The 20705-nt window shown below is 39.4% G+C and overlaps 1 protein-coding gene across 4 annotated transcripts in view; it reads left to right on the top strand.

Moving 5' to 3' along the window:
* slmapa (sarcolemma associated protein a) overlaps positions 1-20705 on the top strand; it is a 148292-nt gene that overhangs the window by 2478 nt on the left and 125109 nt on the right. The gene's annotated exons all lie outside the window — the stretch shown is intronic.

The following is a 20705-nucleotide window of genomic DNA, read 5'->3' as shown; positions in this document are numbered from 1 at the left end:
TATAAGTTGTATAGATCCATTGCCTTTCTACTTTAATAGGAAGACTGCTAAAGTAAACCTTATATATTAAATAAGCTATGCACTCTGAGTAAATAAATGTAACTGAAATATTTTGAATAGGGATGCACCGATACCAGTATCGGGTATCAGTCCAATACTGACTGTGTGTAGTAATACTCATACTCATAAAAGTGCTCCCATACAAACACACAGATACCACTTGACGGCAGTGTGACGTTCACCTCATGTTGCAGCAGGTATGCGGTGGAGGAGTAATGTCAGCAGTGTGGAGATTTTTTAAAATAAATGACGGTGACAAAAGCAATGGTGACTGCAAGTTACGTTAAAGACACAGACGGATACAGATGTAGTGTATTGTCCATCCTCTGTGTATATTCCACTCATAATTCTGTCTGTTTTCTGGGAGCTAGCGGATGCATACCTAGAGCCATATAAAGATCATCATTTTATCTTATATGTAAGGCTCTGTGCATACCCATATGGAGAAGCAGTACCACCGGGAACCATGGAGGTAGTGGATCTTTTCAAAGAACATCTGTGTGTTAGAGAAAAACTACTGACATATTTATGACAACTACCCTCGTCCAGAGCCAGCCCAACCTATAAGCGAACGAAGCAACTACTTAGGGCCTCGCAGCCACCAGGGGGCCCCAAACTTAAGTATTATGTCATTTGATTTGTTGATGGTCTGGCAATGCCAGCGAAAACAGTGATTGTAATGAAAACCTGGCAACCCGGGATTAAGCGTTTAGTCAGTTTGTTGGAGCGGTTTCACCATTTCCAAACGAATAATGAATGAAATGAAATAATACAGTTAATGATTGGTTCCATGTGCATTTCTATTTGTTGCCTTAGTCTCTGTACCCAGAATATACCCTTGATTTCAGAGGCTTAAGTGCTGTTTGAGTTCAGATATTTTGCCCTGAGTTTTTGGAAGACTTGGTTACATGGTTGTGAAGTCTGGAGGCTCTTCTGCAAGAACTTTAATTCTTTGAAGTAAAATAATTGATACAGTGTAATTCTGGACCTTTTTTACTTGTACAAAATTTGGAAAAGCACAATTATTTGTCTATTACAGAAAAGCGATTAGTTACCATAATCTAAATAAAAATGCATTTGAAGAAATGCTTTTTCATTTTAAGAATATGGTGCATTATTTGACTCATAAATAAATTATTAATAAATTATCCAATCTGCATTTTCATTTTCTTATTCAGGACCACTCATTCTTGTACTTAATTAAAAAGAAAAAGAAAAACACATTTGAGATTTAATTTTCAAGACATGCCCCAGCAAATAGTTACCAAAATTCCCCTTTGAAATCTAAAATTCGAAAATTCAAATTCATTAGTAAAAATGCTTTTTCATTTTAAGAATGTGGCTGTATTATTTGACTCATAAATAAAATGAGTAATCAGTCCTCCAGTCTGCATTTTCATTTTCTTATTCATGTTGCACATTTTATGACACAATCAAAAAGAAAACAGAGGAAGTTACTTTTTCATTTTCGTGGTCTGCCCTGCAAAAAAATTTACCATAATTTAGAGACTTAGACTTAGACTTCCTTTATTGTCATTGCACAAAAAAAACACAGCAGTGAGATTTTGGCAATGAAATGTCATTGCTTGGCTTCTGGATTCCACAGAATTAAAATATAGTCTATGAAAATGCATTTGCAAAGTAAGTGGCGTACGAGAGTGACATCAGTACCTCTTCACCTCTGTGTTGACTGTGGTGGTATGGACGGGCGCTGTGTACATTTGGCACTGGATCTCGGAACCAGTTCCGTTTAAGAATCTCGGAATCAGTTCTGTTTAAGGATCATGGAACTAGTTTTATTTGCAGAACTCAGAACCAAGCCGTGCTCCGACCTCTAAGCTCCGCTCAGTACCCTCAAAGCCCTGGCTCCTGTGGGGCTTGGAGGTGCTCTAAACTGCAGTGAACCAGGAGACCAAGCCGCACCTCGGATCTAGTTCCGAATAATGCTCTCCATCAGGTCCAAAACATAAATAAATACACATTTGCACTCTTCTGCTGGTTATATTTTCTTTAATGCTGGCGAATGTCTTTTTGTTTGACTTCATTAATGCCAGCCCCAACTCCCACATCACTGCATCGTGCCCTGCAGGAAGCCGGGCTACAGGCTCCAAACACCGGCTCCTGCAGGCTTGCACACTGGTGCCTAATCCGCTGTGACCCGGTACACCAAGCTGCAGTACGGACCTCCAAGCTCCAGACTTTTCATCAGCTACCAGCTTTGTTTAACTTAAACAGACCTGAGAAGACCAGTTCCGTGCTGGTTCTGAATAAGCTTTCTCGGATCTGCTTATTCTGAACCAGTTAAATGAACTGAACCGGTTCCATTTAAGGAACCAGTTTCGTTTAAGGGTCTCGGAACCAGCTCCGTTTAAGGATCATGGAACCAGTTCTGTTTAAGGATCATGGAACTAGTTTTATTTACAGAACTCAGAACCAAACCCTGCTCCGACTTCCAAGCTCCGCTTAGTGCCTTCAAAGACCCAGCTCCTGTGAGGCTTGGAGGTGCTGGTACTCACACTGGTGTATGATTGTGTATGAATGTTCGGTGGTGGTCGGAGGGGCCGTAGGCGTGGATTGGCAGCCACGTTTCTGTTAGTCTTCCCCAGGGCAGCTGTGGCTACAAATGTAGTTTACCTCCACCAGAGTGTGAATGTGTGAGTGAATGAATAATGGATCCACTGTACACACTTTGAGTATGTGTTCATAGAGAAGCGCAATATAAATCTAATCCATTATTATTATTATTATTATTATTATTAAACCGCAGTGAACCGGGAGACCAAGCTGCACCTCCATGGACCTTGGATCTAGTTCCGAATAATGCTTTGCAAGCCCGACAGGAGCCAGCGGTCGGAGCACGGCTTCCTGCAGGGCACGACACGGCAATGTGGGAGTTGGGTTTGACATTAATGAAGTCAAACAAAATGACATTCGCCAGCATTAAATAACATATAAAAAGCAGAAGAGTGCAAATGTGTATTAATTTATGGCTCGAACCTGATAGAGAGCATTACTCAGAAACAGATCCGATCTGTGGAGCAGTGGCTTGGTCTCCTGGTTCACTGCAGTTTAGAGCACCTCCAAGCCCCACAGGAGCTGGGCTTGGAGGGCTTGATGCAGGTGAAGCGGGACTTGGAGGTTGGAGCTTGGCTTGGTTCTGAGTTCTGTAAATGAAACTAGTTAAACAGTGCTGGTTCTGAGATCCTTAAACTGAACTGGTTCCTTAAACAGAACTGGTTCTGTACATGGAACTGGTTCCGAATAAGCAGATCCGAGAAAGCTTATTCAGAACCAGCACGGAACTGGTCTTCTCAGGTCCATTTAAGTTAAACGTCGCTGGTAGGTGATAAAACCCTGGAGCTTGGAGGTCCGTACCTCAGCTTGGTGTACTGGGTCACAGTGGCCTACGCACCGGTACGCAAGCCTGCAGGAGCTGGTGTTTGGAGCCTGTAGCCCGGCTTCCTGCAGCGCACGACGCGGGGATGTGGTAGTTGGGGTTTGCATTAATGAAGTCAAATAAAATGACATTCGCCAGCATTAAAGAAAATATAACCAACAGAAGAGTGCAAATGTGTATTAATTTATGGTTCAGACCTGATGGAGAACATTACTCATTTTATTTGTGAGTCAAATAATACAGCCACATTCTTAAAATGAAAAAGCATTTTTACTAATGCATTTGGATTTTCGACTTTTAGATTTCAAATTGAATTTTGGTAACTATTTGCTGGGGCAGATTTTTAAAATTAAATCTCAAACGTCTTTTTCTTTTTCATTTTAACTAAGTTAAAGAATGAGCAGTCTTGAATAAGAAAATGAAATAACAGATTGGATCATTTATTAAAAATTTTATTTATGAGTCAGATAATGCAACCCTATTCTTAAAATGAAAAAGCATTTCTTCAAATGCATTTTAATTTAGATTATTGTAACTAATCACTTTCCGTAGTCTAAAGATCAGTCCTAAATTGGGTTAAAGATAAACTCAGAAAGGTGTTAAAAGTATTAGTTTGAAGTGTTTGATCCCTGTAGAAAATCTGGATTTGGTGTAAATTTTTCCAAATGATTGGGTTACACAGAACAGAGCAGAATAGTGGTTTAAGGGTCTGGACTTGTGACGTTTTGGGACCAATCTGTATCAAATGTGCAAGTTTTACTACAGCTTATTGAAAGCCTGAAGCATAATTACACATAAACTCACGCTCATACAAAACATCTTTAACATCTCTAAATGCTTTTCACTAGGAATGTATTTTAATAGCAGTAAACATCTATTCCAAATGATGCTTGAGAGGCTATAGTGGCACTGTAACATATACAGGGGTTTTGTAAATCATCAGTAAAAGCTGGGACACCTGTAGGAATTATTTGCATCGGCTTTCAAGGGTTTATTTACTTCCAGTGGTGCAGAAGAAACAGCAACCAGTCAACCCATTACTATCAGCTTTTCTTTTTCAATTTAAGCATTTAAAGTTTAGTGAATAACCTGAAATGGGATCAAACTCCCATTTCATTTGAATTTTAAAACAGAACAGAAATTGAAAAAAATATGTTTTGGAGGTCATCATAATAATGTCAGCTGGATCCAATAAGCAAACCAATCTTCAGTGCACACAATATCATTCACACTTTTCCCTTGGGCCTTGCCACAGGGTATTGTCATCAGTTTGTTGTCCGTTCGTCTGTCCATCCGTCCGTCTGTCCGTATATGTGCAAAAACTTCGGTGTGGACTGAAGGCTGAGGGTCTTCAAGTGCGGGCATGTTTTGTTTTCTCTAGAGGTGATGGTATTTATTTAGTGCAGAGAAAGTTTTATGTACACTGTTTTATCCATTTATGTAGTTAGTGCCTTATGGTAGGACAAGAAATGAATTAGAAAATCAGAGTTTTATTGAATCAGCAGATTGACTTTCAGATTCATACAGAAAAGAGAGTCTTTAGAGAAGACGATTTCCCAAATGGTTAGGCAGATAACAATTCAATTCAATTTTATTTGTAGAGCTCTATATCACAACAAGGTTGCCACACAGGGCTTTACAGAATTAGTTGGGTATGAAAACAAAAAACAGTCAAATAAACAGCAGATGAAGGAAATGGATTAATGGCCTGGGCATCCCCCATCCTTAGACCCTCCTTATCAGCAAGGAAAAACTCAAAAAACCCAGTGGGAAAAGAGAAAGCTCGGGGAGAACCATAGTGAAGGAGAGATCCACTCCCATGGATGGACACACTATAGATGCACCAGGATTGATAGATGTCCATTTGCAGATGTAGTTCCAGTCTGTTAAGATGCAGTAAGGTGGGAGCACATGAGGGGGTCCATCTGGTCAGATGAGACAGGTGAGGGTGAGGAGGTCCATCCAGACAGGTGAGGGTGGGGGAGGAGGTCTGGGGTCATAGGTCAGGACAGGGCACAGATGAGTCACCTCAGATCCCGTCGTCATTGGGACCCAAGAATGAACTGTGGTGGCTACACTGTAACAGTAGGGAAAAGAGACACCGGGTGAATAGTGATGAACAGACTAAGTAAACTAAATATTGGAAATTACTGGTACAGACAAAAGTGGTACCTAGTACCAGAAACAGGTGATTGGACTCAGTGCACTGTACTTCCCCCAGCAATACAGCATTACAGTCCCTATGAGCTGTAGGGATGGGTAGCATTGAAATTCTATTGATGCTACTACTACCTCTTTTCGATCCTGGTTATTGAGCCAGTGCTTTAATGGTTTTTTATCTGTTCCTTTTTTTTTTTTACATTAGGGTAAGTTGAAGTTGTGAATACAATTATTTGCTTTAATGTCTCTCCTGTAGAGTAGCCCTTTATAATTAATAGTAAATTAATCATAATTTACTAGGAAAGTGCAATAACATGGTTTCCTAACTAATCACTACCATAAATTTGGATTTCTTTTTTAATGATATTAGTGTGGAACAAATAATTATTTATTGCAGAAGAAAATAGTCTTTCATTCATCTTTGGAAGTATAAAACTGAATTCAGGACTGTTGGTATTTTGACAGTGTGGTGATTTTCCTGCAGCCTCCAGATCTTCAAACGGTCCTACTCTGAACAACAGATCAGATGATGCTCTGACCATTTCGCATTAAATTTATGAACGGACTAGAGGTTCAATGGTACACGTCATACCATTTGGTACGCCCCTAGTGGTTCAGTATGAGCATGTATCATGGTATGGCTCATTTGTCATTTTCAAATGACATTTCCAGAAAACTCGCGTTAATATTAGAGCTTTGCAAGACTACTGACTTAAAGAATTCTAATGTCATTGGTTGGAGTGGGATGCGAAGCCGTCTGTCTGTCCGTATGTTTGTCTGTCCGTTCGGCATGCCCCCTAGCGGTACAATATAAGCATGTATCATGGAATGGCTCATTTGTTGTTTTCAAATGACATTTCCAGACAACTTGTGTTTATATTAAAATTTTGCAAGACTACTGACTAAGATAATTTGACTGTCATTGGTTGGAGCTGGACACGGAGCCCAGCTGGAGCCGGGTGGGTGCAGTGCACAGCTATCTATCTGCTCCCAGTTATATTTTGGTGCACAGCTGGCCTCTGCATCCGAATCGTACTGTGATTCAAGAATGGCAATACATACCGAACCATGGATAACCTGTACTATTGCATCCCTAGAGTGGACCCATAGTCAAACAGTCAGCAGGCTGCCATTAGCTCATCTCTGAACCCCTTAGTCTTTGTGAGTGGTGAAACAAATTATCCAAACAACTCTGCTATTTTTCTTTTTCTTCTGAAAATCAGTACTGGCTGATCTTATTAATACTCTGGTCTTTGATGATTGGGCCTGTTTAGTACCGGAGTTCGGAGTAAGCTGTCTGTCTCATTAGTTCAGTCATATCTTGCCCTTGCCTAATTAAAGTCATCCTGTATTTTCATTATATTCATGGGTGTTTGTTGTCCAGTGTGAACTTGATCTGATCAGTTCGTTTCAGGTTACATTCACATTCTGCATGTTTAAACAAGTGCAAGTCAAACTCTGGACATATCTGTACCTTTGAAAGTAATGCTCATGCCTAGCAGGAAATATATTAGTCCTGTTTTTTTCTTATATTTATAATTGTTAGGTGCAGAACCCAAGCAGTTTTGGTCACTATCTAAGCTGAAAGATGTAAAATCAAAGTGGAGAGAATCTAAACACCCTCATTTTTGCACTTAAAGATATTTCACTGACATTGAAGGCAATTGTAGAAAAAAAAAATCTTCACATCACAATCACACAAGCTGGGAACACAGGAATTGATCAACACTTGCATAATGTTTTTTGATGTAATTGTTTAATGTAAAATTACATGGTTCCTGCAGGTCTTAACAATAAATAAATAAATAAATAAATAAATAAATAAATAAATAAATAAATAAATAAATAAAAATTCTAAAATCCATTTTAACTTTGTGGCTTCAAGCAGTCTTTTATAAATATTTGTATTGTTCACTTGAATAATACTACAAAATAGAACCGCATGATATATCAGGTTGAAAACCGCATTGTTCCTCCAGAATCCAGGGTTCAACTATTGGTTGGACTCTCCTCTCCAGCACTCTGGCATAGGCCTTCCCAGGGAGACTGTGGAGTATGATCCCCCTATAGTTGGAACACACTCTCCAGTCCCCCTTCTTGAAAAAGGGAACCACTACCCCAGTCTACTAATTCAGAGGTACTGTCACTGTCCTCCACATGATGTTCAAGAGGAGTTTCAAACAAGACAGCCCCACAACATCCAGAGCTTTAAGGAACTCGGGATGAATTTCATCCACCCAGAGTCTCCTAACAGTTTGCCAGAACTTCTTCGAGGCCAACCAAAAGTCAAGCTCCATGGCCACCCCAAGTTCCTCCCACACCTGAGTTTTTGCCTCAGCAACTGCCAAAGCCATGGCCTGCTTAGCCTGCTAATACTGGTTAGCTGCATTTTTATTTTGCTTGTCAACATTAACTGAATTTCACAGGAGGAACAAATTATATCACTGTACTGAATAAAATAACACTTTCTGTCCTGAACAATATAATACTTCCTTATTCCTTGACTACTTGTATACAGTAGTATAAAGCAGGCATAGCACCAAGCACACACCAAGACATAGCACCCAAAGGGTGCTGGAGCCCCTGCCCTTTTTGCATCATTGATAAAAGTGCCCTTTTTATTTATTTTTTAGTTAAATAGATTCCTTTTCTGCATAGGGATGTAAAATACAGCGTTCAAATGGCGGTATAAAAACACCATGGTTATCTACCTTACACATTTCCTAGTAAAAGTGTATCATGGTATTGTGTGTGTTGAGTCTAAAGCCGCTTCTCTGTTCGCTGTCTCTCACTGAGGTGCAGGGCTTCCCCACGCTGCACACTCACATGCATGTCCAGAGAGAGGGAGAGAGAGAGAGTGCTACAAGCCGCGGCCTTATCTACACTCCGTGTGTAGTTATTGCACAGGTGAGATGTGACAGTGGAGCGACTTAAACCTTCGTGAGTTATAAAGCCAACCTCCCCCCAATAACCGTTGTGGAGACACAACAGTGATTGGACATTAACTTGCGGGGGTGGGCTTTCACCTGCCTGGACAGGCACACACACTCAGTGGTCTGTAAAGCAGTGTATAAAGTGCCAACACAAAATCATGTGACAAAGGTGTTTGATAATAGTTGTACATTTTTGAAACAGTTGAAACAATTTTTGAAATAGTTGAAATTGAAACTGGCTGTTACCCTGAACTTTTTCTGAGCATAGTCTTTCTGAACACAATGGTTTCTAGATAGTAGTTGAAGGGCTTGTTTTAGAGAGCTTCATTTCAGCTGCTAACACAGATATGCAGTGGATACTGTTTGTAGACCTCTCAGACTGGACCCAATCCTGGTCATGGAACTAGTGATTGATGTGAAATGAACAGGTCTGATATCCCAATGGCATGGACCATCTGTGTGTGTGTGTGTGTGTGTGTGCGCGCGCGCTTCATTCATTGAGTGTGTCCAGAGTTTCTCTGTGGAACAGGTTGAACAGGGCGAGACTGCTATGGGATTACCCAGCTATGTGGCATGCAGACACTTTAAAATGCCCTGTGTGTGTGTGTGTGTGTGTGTGTGTGTGTGTGTGTGTGTGTGTGTGTGTGTGTAAGGCTATTTCTAACGATACCACTAGCGTCATCCTTTCCTCTCTTCAGGATATATAGGCACACACACTTGGGCTGCAGCATATGTGCACTGTGGAACACACACTCATTTATCAGTGCTTTTATTTACCAGTATGAGGGTTCACTTAGCACAGGATGTATTCTGATTATTGAATAATCAGTACAGTTTTTATTATGGTTCAGAAAAGGGTGTACTGGTAGTTTTCTGAGCTAATTTACTAGTTTCTGGCCTTAGAATCATTAGCAGCCTGATGATAAAAAAGGCTCTGTTACATATCAGGAATTACAGTAAACACGGAGGCAGACTATATATTTATATACATTTGTTGAATAAATTGAATATCACTGGCCAAAATGGTTGCCCTCTTGAATGTTACTAAAGGCTGTTTGCCTCCTCCATCCCCTTCAATGACATTTGAGAGGTGATACAAGATGGTACCTCTATAAAATGAATGACTTAAATTGTTTGAAATTTTCATACCACTAGGGATGTAACGATATGAAAATTTCATATCACGGTTATTGTGACGAAAATTATCACAGCTATCATTAATATTGCGGTATTGTTGAAATGTGCTCAACAGCTCAAAAAGTACTTATACACACACTGAAATAATATTACAATGTTGTATCTTGAAAAAAACTAATAAAGTAACATGCACAATGTACTTTCTGTTGCAGAAACATTCAAGTAAAAACATGTAAACAACAAACATACAAATATGCATTAAAGTTGGCACCTTATGGACACAGGAGATATCTGCACCAGGGGTGGGAAGTGATAGGATTTGATCAATATCAATGCCATTATCAGTTCAGCTTATCAATCCAATTCCTTATCAATTCTCCTATTGATCCCTGAGGTATTTTTGAGTGTGACAAAAAGTAGTTGGACAGGTCATAGTGGAATTTGTTTGAACATTTTCCAGATCAAATCATTCACAGTGTCACGCTATTGTACACACAGAAACAGAAAGTGAAACACAGTCATATTTTCCTAAACTATTTAATGAACAAACGTAAATATTCTGAAAGAATAAGGATTTTATAACATGTTAGGCTGATCTGATCCAGACTGGTCAGTGGTTCACTCCTGGTGAGAGACAGACAAACCACTACCATGTCATATGGTCCAGTTCCTCTGGAGGTTAGTCATTGGATTTACTGTTGAATGTCCTTCAGTTCATAAAACCTCCTCTCCTTTGGTTTTTACACAAATCATGTGTCTTTGGACAGTTGAAGCTCACTCATTTGGGCCCATTTGAACTGACATAAGTTTGTCCTGAGTATTTATATTCAGATGGTTTCAATGTTGGGTGAGGATCTGAATCAGTGGGGGCCGGGTAGGGGTTAACACTAGTGTGGACCGGGTCTGTGTGCTCGCTTGCTAGGACGGACTGGGTCCGTGCGGGAGCCGCTATCCCCGAATCTCTGGAGCTCTGTCTGTGCAGGTGCCTTCCGTCATGTTTTCAGAGGCCAAACATTACAAACTGCGCACACACGCCTGGAGTGCCGCTGCTTCTTCAGGAAATGAACAGCATCGTGAGTTTTCTAGGTGTGGTAATCCAACATGGTTATCATAATAATTAGAATTTAAACAGTAATACTAACCGTCAGAAATTTTACTGTGGTTTATCATTCAACCGGTTATAGTTACATCCCCTACGTACCACTTTGTGTCATGATTTGAGTTACTCAATTCATTCAAACTTTTTTATTTGTATTTGCAGTACTGAGCACTCGTGCCTCACAGCAAGAAGGTCCAGGGGTTGTGTGTGTGTGTGTGTGTGACACGGTGGTGCAGTGGTTAGCACTCATGCCTCACCGCAAGAAGGTCCCGGATTCGATTCCAACACCAGTTGTGGGACCTTTCTGTGTGGAGTTTGCATGTTTTCCCTGTGTCTGCGTGGGTTCTCTCCGAGTCCACCATCCAAAGACATGCACTGATAGGTTAATTGGTTGATCTAAATTGAGAGTCTCTGTGTCAGCCCTGCGATGAACTGGTGGCTCGTCCAGGGTGTACCCTGCCTTTGCCCCTATGCAGCTGGGATAGGCTCCAAGCGACGTCCGTGACCCTAGTGAGGATAAAGCAGGTTTAGAAAATGAATGAATGAATGTTTGTATTTGATACTGGACTGCAAACTGGGGAGGGGGCACACATTATCACAAGGGCCTGGCAATAAAAGAATTATTTTTTGTGATATAAAATTATATTGTGATAAATACTCTTATCCAAATTATTTAAAACCACAAATACCCATCAGCTGTATTGAACTTTCAGTCAGGATCAATAATTGGCTTTAATTTTGAAGGAAGGGAAGGATGACATAAGCACAGCTGGAAGTACAGAGGAAGTAATACAGTGCATTCTTATTTAATAAACACCAGCCGCCATCATGGAAAGGTCAAAGCAGAACCCAGCTGGTTCCTTTAACCCCAGAGGTCCTGGGATAGCCAATCAGGCGGCCTGCAGTCCCACCAAAGGAGCAGGTTTCTCAGACTGTCAGTAGAGCTGTGTCATTGATGTTTTCCTACAACTTCCTTCCTCGTTGGTAAAAACATGACTGAATGTGTTGTCGTGATGCCTAAATGCATTGTCTGAATACCGAAGACAGTAGCTCAACTCTATGTAAAGTGTCATGAGATAACTTTTGTTGTGATTTGGCGCTATATAAATAAAATTTGATTTGATTTTGACTCAACATTTCTGTATACAGGGTCTGAATATGGGCAAACAAAGAGCAGGATGCAGTCATCCTGTGTTAGTTGTGGCTGTGAATACAAGTCCTCAGTTTCCAAGTTCAAGTGTTCACTGTGGCTGGTGTGAGTAATATCTTCACTGACTATTGGCTGAAAGTGGAACTGTCTTGCTAGAGAAGAACTCAATTAATTGCTGTGTGGAGAGTAAACACAGATATAGAAGTGGTGGTAGTACTAATGGTCTAAAGTGGAGTGAAATGATTATGCAATCTATGCAACCTTAATTTTCTGAAGGCTCTGCCCAAGATATCAGTAAAGTATATATATATATATATATATATATATATATATATATATATATATATATATATATATATGTGTTTGTATATGTAAATGTACAAATATGAGTGCAAAGTGAAAAGTCTACATGAGTGATGAGGCCTACATAGAAACAGAGTAGACTTGAATCTCTTGAATCATATCTTCCAACACTGCAGTCTTAAAATGTGTCATAAAGGTCCTTTTAACCCAGCACTTTGTCAGTAAGACACTGAGAAGGTTGTGTCTGTCAGCCAGTCACCAGATGATAGCAGAGTTAGAGCTCCCTGGGGGGAGGTGCCTTTAATAGAACTGTATCCCTCAGTTCTTCAGTCAGTCATTCAGTCATTCATCCAGTTAGCATGGCCTCTGAAGCTTTGCGTATGCTAGCTGAGCGGATCAGACCTGGTTTATCCTTTTGGAGGACGTCTTTCAACAGACGTGTAATGCTACAACTAGCTCTTAGTGTTGAATAGAAAGCATTAATCCAGGACTGTTTGGGTGAAACATGCTGCCAATCTGCTGACACTATTAGTCATTTAACTGAATAACAGAAATTTGAGTGAGTGTTTTCACCCTCTGTTAGTTGGCCATTTATGCAGAAACAAAACTTCAGCAGTCAGTGTTTCATCTAAACTTGACTTAACTAGACATGTGCAAACTGCTAAATTTATTTAGGAACATGTGTGCAAATAGAGGATTGCAAAATCCAGCCCATCAGACCCCTTTCTTTTTCAACAAAACATTTGACTTGTAGTGCTTTTATAAAGCATTAGTCTAATCTTAGCAGCACAAATAAGTCTTCTGTAAAATCTACATAAAAATGGCAAAATGATTTGAAAAAATTTGTCAATACCGATAATTATTATCACCATCAAAGTAAAATAATTCCTTTAAGTTTAAAAGCTAATTCTTCTTATGTTTTAAATGATTTATAAAATATGAAATGAGATTAAATGTATGAGACAGAAATGCCAGTTGACAAAAACAAGATAAAAACAGGAGAAATTACATAGAAGACGCTGTAAGACAAATGAGATGAAAACTAGAAGAAAACACACTTGTACGCCCAGATGAAAACAGAAATACTGTTAGTGTTTTAGCTAACAGGCTCACTGATATAAATCCTTAAAACAAATGAAAAATGTCTCTGTACAGTTAAGATGCAATACACAATACTTCTGATTTCCAAGGAAAGTGATTACAATATAATATAATTATAACACGCCATTTGCCAGTCAAGCTCTATTTACACTCCCTTTAGACATTGTTTTTACACCAAAAATAACCCACAAGAGTGAACATGCGGTGAGTGTGAGCACATGACCTGCTTCCAAAAGCTGTGTCAAGTCATATTGAATGCAGCAGGCTTGTTTTTCAACCTGATCATACTGATCGCAATAAAATCATTATACATCAATATTTTTCTTTGCTTTTTTTAGAAAAAATCTCTTAAACATTTCCCCCCTGCTCAAAACTACCAAACATTCAACAGTTTTCCAGATTTTAACCATAACCATTAAATGCCAGTTTAATCATTTGTCAGTGAGGGTTCACACACAGAAATTTGTCCTCTGCCCACCCGTCACTAGTTCATGCATCACACACACGGAATGCTAAGAGCAGAGGGGTCGCCATATCAGCAAGGGCAGCCAGTCCAGGGAATCGAACCGGCGACCCGTCGGTCACAAGCCGACTCTCCAGCTATCTAGGCAAAGGAATTTCTGTTACACATAAGTTAATTGTTAAGATATCAGAAGGTTGTTTTTGATTTAAATATGATTTATCTTCAGTCAGAGGTTGAACATGACAGCTGTGCTGAAGAACATTATACAGTTGTTTCAGATAAATAAAACGGGTACATATTGTGTGTTCTGCTTCAAGGTTCGTGTAGAAAGGCAATAAAATGTGTGTGTGTGTATATATATATATATATATATATATATATATATATATATATATAATATATACGCACGCACGCACACACACACACACACACACACACACACACACACACACACACATACAACCGGTCAAAAGTTTTAGAACACCCCAATTTTTTTGACAATTTCATTGAAAATGTTGCAGTTTAATGTCTCAGTGTACTCTGAAATTAAAGCATAGAACAAATAAACAGTTGAAGTTGAAAAAAGAAATAATGCAATCAGTTTAGAAACCAAAATGTTTTCTAAACTTTTGACCCATCAAAGTAGCCACCTTTGGCAGATATAACAGTTCAACACACTCACAGCATTCTTTCTACAATGGAAATCAAATACTCTTCAGAAAGTTCTTCCCAACTCGTTGCAGAAGTTCCCATAAATGTGTAGCACTTGTAGGTTGCTTTGCTTTCACTCTTCTGTCCAGTTCATCCCAAACCAGCTCGATGGGGTTTAAGTCTGGAGACTGTGCTGGCCACTCCATGTTTTCAAGCGTACCATCTTGTTCTTTTTTCTTAAGGTTGTTCTGGCATAGCCTGGACTTACGTTTTGGGTCATTATCTTGCTGGAGGATGAACCCCTGACCAGCTAGGCGCATCCCAGAGGGTACTGCATGGCGCTGCAGAATGCTGTGGTAGCTGTTTTGGTTCAGGGTGCCTTTCACTCTGTACAAGTCACCGACCCTGGATCCAGCAAAACAGCCCCAGACCATCACACTTCCTTCTCCATGAATTGACAGTTTATGTCACACACCGAGGAACCATCAGACAGAGAAAATGTCCCAATATAGATGCTCAGGACAAACTGATGCGAGTTAAAATGGGGCCCAAATGAGTGACCTTCAACTTTACAAAAGCACTTGATATGTGGAAAAAAAAAAAACTAAAGGAGAGAAGGCTTTATGAACTGAAGGAAATTCAACAGAAATCCAGTGTGACACTGTGAATGATTTGATCAGGAAAATGGTGAAACAAGCTCCACTATGACCTGTCCTACTACTGTTTTTCCCACTCAAAAAACTCAGGAATTGATGGGAGAATTGATAAGGAATTGGATTGGCAAGCAGAGTCGGCAATGGCATTGATATTGATAAAATCCTATCAATCCCCACCCCTAGTGCAGATATCTCATTTGGCCCTAAGGTGCCATCTTTAATGCACATTTGTATGTTTGATGTTTACTTGTTAATATTTTAATGTTTTTGCCAACAGAAAATACATTGTGCATTTTATTTTATTTTTTTCAAACTACAACTTAGTTAAATTTATTTCAGTGTGTGTATAAGTACTTTTGAACATTTTGAGCACATTTCAACAATACCATGATAATAATGACAACTGTGATAATTTTGGTCAAAATAACTGTGATATGAAATTTTCATATTGTTGCATCTCTAGATGCAATGGTACAGGTTATCTGCGGCTCTGAAGTCATGGTTCATGGCATGGTTCGGATGCAGAGCCTGGCTGTGTGCTGAAATGTAACTGGGAGCTGATGGAGGGCCTTAAGGCTCATTTATGCTCGCATTAAGTACATAAATAGGTTGTCCATTTCTAACGTCGTCATGTGTCATTCCCTTCATACTTCCATGCATCCTGCATGCTGGAATGAGCATTTCTCAATCAATCCACCAGAGGGCGCCGCTCTTAATTACCATATTAGCTGAATACCACAAGGAAGAGTAAAGTTTTTTGAGAAGAGGAAAGTCAACAACCAACATGGCAACGACAGAGGAGGTTTTACTCATGTGGATACTATGTTAATATTGAGAAGGGTAGCTGTCATAAATATGTTGGTAGTGTTTTACTAACTCACATAGGTGCTCTTGGAAAAGTTCAGCTATTTATGGAAATTATTCTGTTCAAATCTCAACGTTGCCTCTACGGTTCCCGGTGATACTGCTCCATACTCTCTGTCGGTATGGATCCGCAAGCTCCCGGAAAACGGACAGAATTATGTACAGAATGTATGCAGGGGATGGACAGAAGGCTCTGTCCATATCTATCTGCATCTTTAACATAGAGCATGTGCCCTTACTCAGAACTGGATCCGAATTAATAATAATAATAATAATAATGATAATAATAATAATAATGGATTAGATATTATATAGCGCTTTTCTAGACACCCAAAGCGCTTTACATTATTGATCCATTATTCATTCGCTCTCACATTCTCCCTCTGGTGGTGGTAAACTACATATGCAGCCACAGTTGCCCTGGGGCAGACTGACAGAAGCGTGGCTGCCAATTCGTGCCTACGGCCCCTCCGACCACCAACAAACATTCATACGCATTCATACACCAGTGTGAGTGGCACTGGAGGCAAGGAGGGTGAAGTGTCTTGCCCAAGGACACAACGGACTGACTAGAATAGAGTGGGATTCGAACTGCCAACCCTTCAGTTATTGGACAACCCGCTCTACCACCCGAGCCATGGCCGCCCCAAATTCCGTTTAAGTCAAACGGGCTGGGTGCAGTGCACAGCTAAGGCTCTGGCCGGGTGTGTACTGCATCAAGTCGGCTCCAGCCAGGCTCTGTGTCCAGCTCCAACCAGTGACAATAGAATTCTTTAAGTCAGTAGTCTTGCAAAACTCTAATATAAATGCAAGTTGTCTGGAAATGTCATTTGAAAATAGGGGTGTGCAAAATGACAATATTAGATTGTGAAGGATTAGAATTAGAGATCGACCGATATGGGTTTTTCAGGGCCGATACCGATTATTAGTGGTTAGAGGAGGCCGATAACCGATATTTGGAGCCGATTTTCATTTGCAGTAAAAGTGTAAAAATTGGTGTGAAAAATTTTGAATAATGCAAACACTGAAGTTCGTTTAAATACCTAAAGCATGTTTATTTAATCAAACAAATAGAAAATAATAGCTCCAGAAGTGCATGGATTTCCTAGACTCAGAAGCATCTCTTACAAAGTTGAATAAAAGCTTAAATAAATGGCTCCCTGAAATTTTTCCACAGTAAATAAAGTAAAATTTAAATATAACTATAACAACTTATCTTTGTTTTAAGTTCAAACACAACAAAAATACAGGGAGTTACCAAGCTCAGCAACAACTTTTGTAAACTCTTGGGCCACATGCTGACATATGCTCAATTCATCATACTTCATTTATTACAGCATTTGGGAAGCCTTAAGTTGATTTCATTATTAAATTTTATATTTTACCATGCGATAGCAGGGACCCTGTCATTCAAAACTATGTTGCTACATTATGAATGATTAATATGACAAAAGCTACATAAAAAGTATAATTGTTGCTATGAGTGCAGTTAAACTCCTGACAGAACACAAACAGCCTTTAGGGCTTTAATGAGCCCATACAGGATTTAAAATGTTCCACCATGTTCAGATAAATCACTTCTGAATTTGACTCTCTCTCATCTTCACTTTAATTTTCAGATCATAGGACTAGAAAGCTCACAGCAGTGTTAGTAGACGTGAGTTGTTCCGCGTCGGATTTTGACGCGGAAGGAGTATGCACCGCGGAGAGGGAAAGTTTTCTTGTGTGAGAGGCTCTGGAGAGAAAACACGTGTCGAAGGTAAACGCAGAAAACTCTTCCGAAATTGTAATAAACATCCCAGTGCTCTACATCTCACAACTACTACTAACGTTACAGTGAGCAGCAGAATAATGTAAGAGCAGAGTAAACATTAGCGGCAGCTCTGCTAACTCATATCACCTCCTGACATGTCTGTGAATTAAAAGAAGACTGCTGATAATATGGAGATGGAAACAGTCTGTGATAGAAAAGCGTGTGTGTGATTAAGAGAGAGCGCCTAAAAAACTCAGTTCACTTGTTTTAGGGAAGCATGCTAAGGTGGAGGCTGATTAGCTTTTACCATAACATTAGTTCATCAATCTGGCTCTAAACGCTCTGCAGACTATGTATTAGTAATGGGGAAAAAGGTATGTAGAACACAGTCTCATCCCAAGTCAGTCCCAGTCTGTGTGTGTGAGGACAGCTTCCGTGTCAACCGATCAAAGGGCGCGGGGTGGATAGTGCAGGAGACAGTAGGCAAGAGAGAGAGAGGCGCAGCTGCATCTGAGCCGAAATAACCAAGTTTAAATTGATTTCTTGATATCGGCCTGTCGGATTAAAAAAAGGCAGACACCGATATACATCAAATTTCCAAATATCGGTGCCGATAATCGGCCCGGCCGATAATCGGTCGACCTCTAGTTAGAACGTATCGACGATCTGACAAAGCAGAGAGATCATGGAATGGGGGGATTTATATGGGGGTGCATTCTGTGCCGCACGTACCCCACAATGAGTACGCGGAGTGAAAGTGAAACTTAAAATGGCAGGGCAAGTCTATCATAACTTAAGACTTGGCCCACACAGAGTCGGCGTACTTGACTCCGTGGACATTTGTGTACATCAACCTGTTTTTAGCTTACTGGCCGACAAGCCATAAGCTATTGTCGTCATGCGGCATCCGGCGTCGTCGTCTGTTGCCGTCTGTCATCCGTTACAAAACTTTCAGTCGTCTTCTTCTCTGAAACTACAATTCTGATTGACTGAGCTCCATTTTCTTGCAATTATAATTACTATTCCGGCCGTATGGCAGCCATCTTGAAAGAAACAGTGGTTATATTTAGTTGTGAGGTAGAAGAAAGTTTCTGGCCAATTTCAAAGTTCCAAATTTGAAGTTTACATCAGAAAAAATGACTGATTTGACACAGTGATCACCCATATCAGACACTCATACTAGTGACAGCTGGGCGAGGTCAAGGGTGTCACGGATGGACAACCCACTACTTTTTGATTCATAACTTCTGAACCAGACAAGTTTAAGACAAATATTACACATAATTGGAAATGTCTAAATGCCATCTTAAACATACTCAAAGGTCAAAATTTAGTTTCAAATATTTTCAAATGAAAAGTATCAAAAACTACTGCATCACAGATGGACAAAAAATTTACGGATATTTTTTTTGCAAGAATTAGGCTACAAAGTTCTGAAGAGTTAAGTTCCTATTATATTTTCATCCTAAAATTTGTTCAGTGCGTACCTGATACCCTGTATTTTACAACCTAATAATTGGTTCGAGGAAAATTTTTTTTTTTACCATACCTAAATAGCAGGAGTTTTGAAAAATGGCAGCGTCACAGATGGACAAGGCCAAAAATGTCATGGATGGGCAACAAAAGTAAATATCAAATTAAACATTTTTTAGGTCAATTATGAATATCATGTACTTTTTTTTTTTTTTTTTTTTTTTGTTCAATATTTACAACATACAAATAATATTAACATTATCTTCAAATGTATTTTGCACAGATATATGCATTTATGAATTTTAAACACTGTGTTTAGAATATGAGATCAATAATATAATAGTCAAATATCAATGTATTTGGAATAAATTTAGTTTATTTATAAGAATTTATCAAATGAACCCAGAATGATGGCAGAAAACTTTGTCACTTTCCAAACATTCACACTCAAAAAACTCCTCAAATTTTTTTCTCCTTTCAAGTGACATTTTCCTGAAAATATATGTAATTACCTACCCAAAAATATAAATTTGGTATAGATTATTGTAATTAAATTTTTTTGACCAGATGTTAACCTTCCCTTTACTTTGCCCAGCTGCCATCTTGAAAAATGGTGGCCATCTTGAATATTCAATGACAATTTTCAATTGTCCAAAAGACATTTACCAAGTATTATGTTTGGTAAATAACTTCAATAAAAATTGTCTGAAATGTTATATTATATCCATCACTCATAAGAAAACAGTTGTTGCTGGTAGCCATTTTGAAAAATGGCTGCCAGGGGTGCCATATTGTGGGGGCAGCAGCCTCAGCAAGGAAGCCCAGACAGCCCTCTCCCCAGCCACTTCCACCAGCTCTTCTGGGGGAATCCTGAGGCGTTCCCAGGCCAGCCATAAAAGGTTGTACTACTCTTCTAGATTTGGAATTAATGTTGTTTAAAAGCAACTCAGCTCTTAATTGCAAAACAAGACTACAGGTATGTTATTGTTGTATTGTATTTTTATGTGCGTTTTGTTTTTTATTAAGGTTTGTACTTTGTTTTTGTTGGTCAAGAGTTCATTGTACTTCGCATGTCTTTTGTGTATGTTTTACATAGCAGCAATAACAAATCAGTTAGTTGTTTTAAGAAAAACAACTAGCTTGCTAATTTTATTTTTTCAGAAATATCACTGAAATTGTCAAACATTTGCTTGTTGAATGCTGGTTTTGTTGAATGCTGGTTTTTCAATTTTCTTCCCTTTTTTCTGTATCTGTGCCAGTATGACACATAAAAAAGGGCACTTACTGCAGATGACATTGTCACTGTAGTTTTGTCACATCCACATCCTTGGCCTAATATTGAGAGTCTGGTTTGACATGGATGTAAACTGCACCCTGACTGGATAGTGAAGGCAGATAACAGCAATATGCTAATTCTATTTTTTAAGGGAGGAATTTAATACATGCACTTCGGGGTTCATTTGGTTTTCATTTAGTTTCAATTAGACAGTTGGTGCAGTTCATGA

Source organism: Sphaeramia orbicularis, chromosome 5 (genome assembly GCF_902148855.1).
Source record: "Sphaeramia orbicularis chromosome 5, fSphaOr1.1, whole genome shotgun sequence".
In the NCBI taxonomy this organism is placed as follows: domain Eukaryota; kingdom Metazoa; phylum Chordata; class Actinopteri; order Kurtiformes; family Apogonidae; genus Sphaeramia; species Sphaeramia orbicularis.
This window is presented reverse-complemented; position numbering and strand designations above follow the sequence as displayed.